This window comes from Schistocerca gregaria, chromosome 5, assembly GCF_023897955.1.
Source record: "Schistocerca gregaria isolate iqSchGreg1 chromosome 5, iqSchGreg1.2, whole genome shotgun sequence".
NCBI classification, from domain to species: Eukaryota; Metazoa; Arthropoda; class Insecta; order Orthoptera; family Acrididae; genus Schistocerca; species Schistocerca gregaria.
In genome coordinates this window covers 668,845,267-668,851,631 of record NC_064924.1, presented here as the reverse complement: position 1 = coordinate 668,851,631, position 6,365 = coordinate 668,845,267, and the positions used below count along the sequence as shown (strand labels likewise).

General features: G+C 37.9%; 1 non-coding gene across 1 annotated transcript; it reads right to left on the bottom strand.

Moving 5' to 3' along the window:
* Positions 1-2,152: 2,152 nt before the first annotated feature.
* Positions 2,153-2,227, bottom strand: Trnas-uga (transfer RNA serine (anticodon UGA)). Its single transcript has one exon. It is a non-coding gene; the product is annotated as a tRNA-Ser (tRNA).
* Positions 2,228-6,365: the final 4,138 nt, after the last annotated feature.

The window sequence follows — 6,365 nt, the reverse complement described above, 5'->3', positions numbered from 1 at the left end:
TAAAATTCCACAGTGTTCCCAACAAGGACATGTTTATCCCATCAGTCTGTATCAATGACGAACCAGTTGGTAACAGTACTGAAACCAAATTCTTAGGACTTTGGCTGCAGAGTAACATCAGATGGAATAAGCATATTGAATATCTCAATGCTGAACTGAGCAAAACATGTTATCTTCTTTGTTCATTAAAATCATGCTTTAGTGAGAAAACAGTATTGAATGCATATCATGCGTACTTTCATTCTCGTCTTAGATATAGGGTCACCTTCTGGGGAAACTCTAAAACAGCTAATAGCACTTTTAAACTACAAAAAAGGGCCATTAGCATCTTGTTTGGGTGCAAGCCTAGAGACTCTTGTAAACCCCTGTTTAAGAAATCTGGTATTCCCCCATTACCATGTGTATACATTATGGAAACCCTTTTGCTCTTTAAATTAAATGTAATAGGCAAGGACCGGAGACTACAAAAAATCTGTGATATACATGAGCACTTTACCAGACAAAACAGAAACTTACTAGTAAGGTCATCCGAAGACCAGTATCAGCTGCAAAGCGATTTAGAAAAGATTGCTGTATGGTGTGTCAGGTGGCAGTTGACGCTAAATAACGAAAAGTGTGAGATGATCCACATGAGTTCCAAAAGAAATCCGTTGGAATTCGATTACTCGATAAATAGTACAATTCTCAAGGCTGTCAATTCAACTAAGTACCTGGGTGTTAAAATTACAAACAACTTCAGTTGGAAGGACCACATAGATAATATTGTCGGGAAGGCGAGCCAAAGGTTGCGTTTCATTGGCAGGACACTTAGAAGATGCAACAAGTCCACTAAAGAGACAGCTTACACTACACTCGTTCGTCCTCTGTTAGAATATTGCTGCGCGGTGTGGGATCCTTACCAGGTGGGATTGACGGAGGACATCGAGAGGGTGCAAAGAAGGGCAGCTCGTTTTGTATTATCGCGTTATAGGGGAGAGAGTGTGGCAGATATGATACACGAGTTGGGATGGAAGTCATTACAGCATAGACGTTTTTCGTCGCGGCGAGACCTTTTTACGAAATTTCAGTCACCAACTTTCTCTTCCGAATGCGAAAATATTTTGTTGAGCCCAACCTACATAGGTAGGAATGATCATCAAAATAAAATAAGAGAAATCAGAGCTCGAACAGAAAGGTTTAGGTGTTCGTTTTTCCCGCTCGCTGTTCGGGAGTGGAATAGTAGAGAGATAGTATGATTGTGGTTCGATGAACCCTCTGCCAAGCACTTAAATGTGAATTGCAGAGTAGTCATGTAGATGTAGATGACTCAAATCAGCACAGCACTGTGCCAAAAAGGTACTTTTCACATGGGAGTTAAGCTTTATAACAAACTTCCTGAAACCATAAAAGCTATCACTGAGGTCAATACATTTGGAAAATCTCTAAAGTCATATTTACAGCATCACTGCTTTTACTCCATTGAAGAATATTTAAATTTATGAAATATGTCTGCTTGTGTCTGTGTATGTGCGGATGGATATGTGTGTGTGTGTGCGAGTGTACACCTGTCCTTTTTTTCCCCTAAGGGAAGTCTTTCCGCTCCTGGGATTGGAATGACTCCTTACCCTCTCCCTTAAAACCCACATCCTTTCATTTTTCCCTCTCCTTCCCTCTTTCCTGACGAAGCAACTGCCAGTTGCGAAAGCTCGTAATTCTGTGTGTGTGTTTGTGTGTTTTGTTCATGTGCCTGTCTGCCGGCGCTTTCCCGCTTGGTAAGTCTTGGAATCTTTGTTTTTAATATATTTTTCCCATGTGGAAGTTTCTTTCTGTTTTATTTACATCGTCATTAATTTATGAAATGTGTTATATAAATACTTACTTATGTGTAAAGTGTATTATTGTAAGCTTACATATGTATGCCTTGAAATTACTTTCAGCCTGTATATTTATAACTTGACTTGTCCAACGTCTTATGCATACGCTGCTATGTAGACAACAGGGCCAATAAAATACAATCTACAACAAACAATCTACAATCTTTATCCCTTGTGTGATCCATGGTTTCTTATTAGACTTTGCTTAATTTGAGTTACCTTCAGGGGAAAATAATTTTCAAATAAAGTGATAACTTTATGAATGAATTTTTTGTAACTTCCTGGCAGATTAAAACTGTGTGCCCGACCGAGACTCGAACTCGGGACCTTTGCCTTTCACGGGCAAGTGCTCTACCAACTGAGCTACCGAAGCACGACTCACGCCCAGTACTCACAGCTTTACTTCTGCCAGTATCCGTCTCCTACCTTCCAAACTTTACAGAAGCTCTTCTGCGAACCTTGCAGAACTAGCACTCCTGAAAGAAAGGATACTGCGGAGACATGGCTTAGCCACAGCCTGGGGGATGTTTCCAGAATGAGATTTTCACTCTGCAGCGGAGTGTGCGCTGAAATGAAACTTCCTGGCAGATTAAAACTGTGTGCCCGACCGAGACTTGAACTCGGGACCTTTGCCTTTCGCAGGCAAGTGCTCTACCAACTGAGCTACCGAAGCACGACTCACGCCCGGTACTCACAGCTTTACTTCTGCCAGTATCCGTCTCCTACCTTCCAAACTTTACAGAAGCTCTTCTGCGAACCTTGCAGAACTAGCACTCCTAAAAGAAAGGATACTGCGGAGACATGGCACACTCCGCTGCAGAGTGAAAATCTCATTCTGGAAACATCCCCCAGGCTGTGGCTAAGCACACAGTTTTAATCTGCCAGGAAGTTTCATATCAGCGCACACTCCGCTGCAGAGTGAAAATCTCATTCTGGGAATTTTTTTGTATTTTCCGTTTGTATTTTCAATGCTGTAAACATCAATCCAATTAATTTCTTTGAGCAATATCCTAAATTTCTCCGTTTTTGACTGTTTTATTGGCCTTCTGTACTCAGTTCTGATAGACATTTTACCCTGACAATTTTCAAACTTTTATGTTAGGTCTTGCATGTCATGGTCAGATATTCCATTTACTACTGGTTTTGTAATATGGCTTAGTTGCCTAGAATTGTCTATAAATAAATTATCAATGGCAGTCTTAGAACATTTGTATACTCTAGTAGGGAAATTTACAGTAGAAATTAAATTGCATGAGAATGTCACTAATTTCAGTAACTGTTGACTGACAGTGTTTTTCAGGACATCTATATTGAAATCACCAGCAACCACTAGTTTTTTTATTTTTAAGTTTAGATGAGATAATAAATCTTCAAGACCATTTATAAACAGGATGAAACTTCCTGAAGGTGCTCTGTATATGGCTACTATTATAAAGAACCTATTATGAAATTCTGTCTCTGTTGCACATGCTTCTATGTGCTGCTCTAAGCAAAATTTATTAATGTCAGTATTCTTAAATTTTAAACTGTTTTTAACAAATGTGGCAACTCCTCCTTTCTCAATAACTTGTCTACAGAAGTAAGATGCTAAGTTAAATTTTGTAAGGTTTAACATATCTATACCACCCACCACTACCCATTCTGCAGTACACACACCACTCCAAAGAGTTTACAAAACAAAAGAGCTTACAAACTTTCTTGACAAAAAAGAATCATCTCCAAGATACAACATTATTTTGTAAATGAGTCCAAAAATAAATTTAATAATTAGCATTAGATTGTGCAATTAATATTATGAATTTTAAGTACACCAGCAATTTCTTAATTTCACATATTTTTAAACGAACAGTAATTTTAACAGTATGTATACAGTACTAACAAATTAATTTCTTGTTAGATATTTTAGCCTTAAACATAACACATTGCATACAAAATCATATGAAGTTCATTCAGTTAGATAGCTGATATAATGTTCAGCTATACAAGAAACATTTGCATCTGTTAGTATAGGGATGCAGAAAAATGAAGGCATGTCCTTCACGTCTGGTGGAACAGCACTTATCTCTGAACTTGTGTCAACCAAAAAATTCTATACCATACATTTTATCCAAGATGAATAACCATGAAAATTCACATTTAGCAGAACCTGTGGTATTGTGCATTTTCAGGTAGGTGCCTATACATCTCCTTTGTTGTCATTTGGGAGCCTGAACAGAATTGTGATTATCATCTAGCATTGCACCCAAAGCATCTATGGAGCCAACACCATTTGAATTCATATGGCAGCCATTTGTTTGTGTACTGTATGCTCCTTGGGCTGCCATCTGTCAGCTTGATGTTAAGTCATGTTAAGTCTTGATAAGTCTTGCCAGTTCACTGTGGATTCACTCCATAAATGGCTCTGGCAGTTGCTGAGCCAATTGCCCAACACACTGAATGTGATTTGGCATGCTGGGTGTGGGCCAGGGCCCATAACCTCATCAACTGCTGCACATGAATTAACTGTTTCATCACATGTAGGTGCCACAGCATTTGCCTTTAAAGGCAAATTATTCACAGTTAGGTCAGAGAACAAAGACATTACTCTGTGAACAGCCCACAGAAGGCAATGTAACCAATGAAGACCTCACTAAAACAAAGCTGTTTTTCATGTGGCAGAATCTTCTCACAAAATTATTTCTCCAAATTCAAAAGTATTTTGTTGATGCAAACCTACATTGGGAGAAATAATGATCATAATAAAATAAGGGAATTCAGAGCTCACACAGCAAGATATTGGTGTTCATTTTTTCCGCGTGCTGCACAAAATTGGAATAATAGATAATTATTGTGCAGGCCATTCGATGATCCCTCTGCCAGGAAATTTAGTGTGATATGCAGAGTATCCATGCAGTTGAAGATTAAAACTTTATGTACTCCAGCTGATATCAATGACACTGCATACAAAGAGAAAGGTGAGAGTGGACTTTTTGTAGGAAGTGATAAGAGAAGTGAAAGAATTCCACATAACATACTAAACCACATGATGGGCAGAGAGAGAAAGAACACACAGAAAGTTTGCTACATTGGAATCTCACTACTCAAGGAAATCCACAAAATGCCTGTACTTGGACCCCAAATTAAGTATGTCTGAAATGTATTGTCTGTACAATGATGAGTGTAAGGATTTCAAGCCTATAAGTGAAGTAACTTAAAGAAGAATATTTTGTCAGAACTACAATCTTGTCTTCCACAAACCTAAAAAGCATAGTGGCAACCAGTGATGAGTAAATCACTATCATTCATATTTGATGTTATGATCCTTGACTCTTCTCTCTTTGTCTTTGTGTCTGTGTACTGTTAGTTGTATTGTGTGTATTGTGCTCCAATGTTTCATGTAAGTTTTTGATAGTGAATCACTTCTTGGTGATTTAGATCCTGTACCATATCACCATTAGAACTGGAATTACCATGCAATCAGTGTCATGATGTGTGTGTTAAGAGGCAGCAAAAAGTAACGAAGAAACGGAATTATGGAAAACAGTGTATAGCAAGCATACTGCAATGAAAAATGAGTGCAATCAAGCAAAAGCTATTAATAAAGAAAAATGTAAAGCAGGCAAGACATTTGTATGTTCCACATTTGATTTGAAATCTGTCTTGCAAATACCTTCAAGTGAAGTCAGTCATATATACTACAGTCTGAAAACGTGCACATAGTTTCATTATTTGTGAACTTCCTGAGCCAAATGATGTATTCTGGTCTCTTGGTCTAAGCTAAACAGAAAGAGTGATTGCTCAAAAACTGGTATCTGCATCATGAAATATATTAAACATACGTGAACAGATAAAAAAAAAAAAAAAAAAAAAAAAAAAAAAAGGACATTTTCTTCTTCTCTGACACTGCAGGAGTCAGAACGGGAATCAAAACATAGCTACCTTGTTCCTGTATTTGGTTCAAACAACAAATGTAGACATCACTGAGCCCAAGTTTCTCAAATCTGGCCACACCTTCATGGAAGTGAGTGGCATCGACAGTGAAATTCAATATGTGAAGAAACATATATCTGTTTATACTATTGAGGACTGGCTCAACATATTAAGCCTTGCAAGATCAAAGAGTATTGAAAACAAGGAAAGTTCACCTTGTGCAGTACACAAATTCAAACATGCAGAATTAAAGGATTTATTTAAACTTTGTGCATTTTCCATTAAAAACAGAATTACTGACAGTCTGGGAAATAAAGTTAACAGGATAAAAATGAAATTTTTTTGCTACCGTAAATGAAGGCCAGGAGTGGCTGAATACAGTTACAATCACATATCAGATTGTAATGAAATACGTACATTTGATGAACGACATTGTTTAAACATGGCAAACATTCACTTACAGTATCCTCATCCTAATATTGTACCAATAAGTGGAAAAAGTGCCTGATACAGCTGTTGGTGTAAGTCTCTTTCTACTTCATCTGCATTCTGCAGCCACTGGCCGTTCCTGAACCTGATAGAGAAAACAGTGACAGCAGCGAT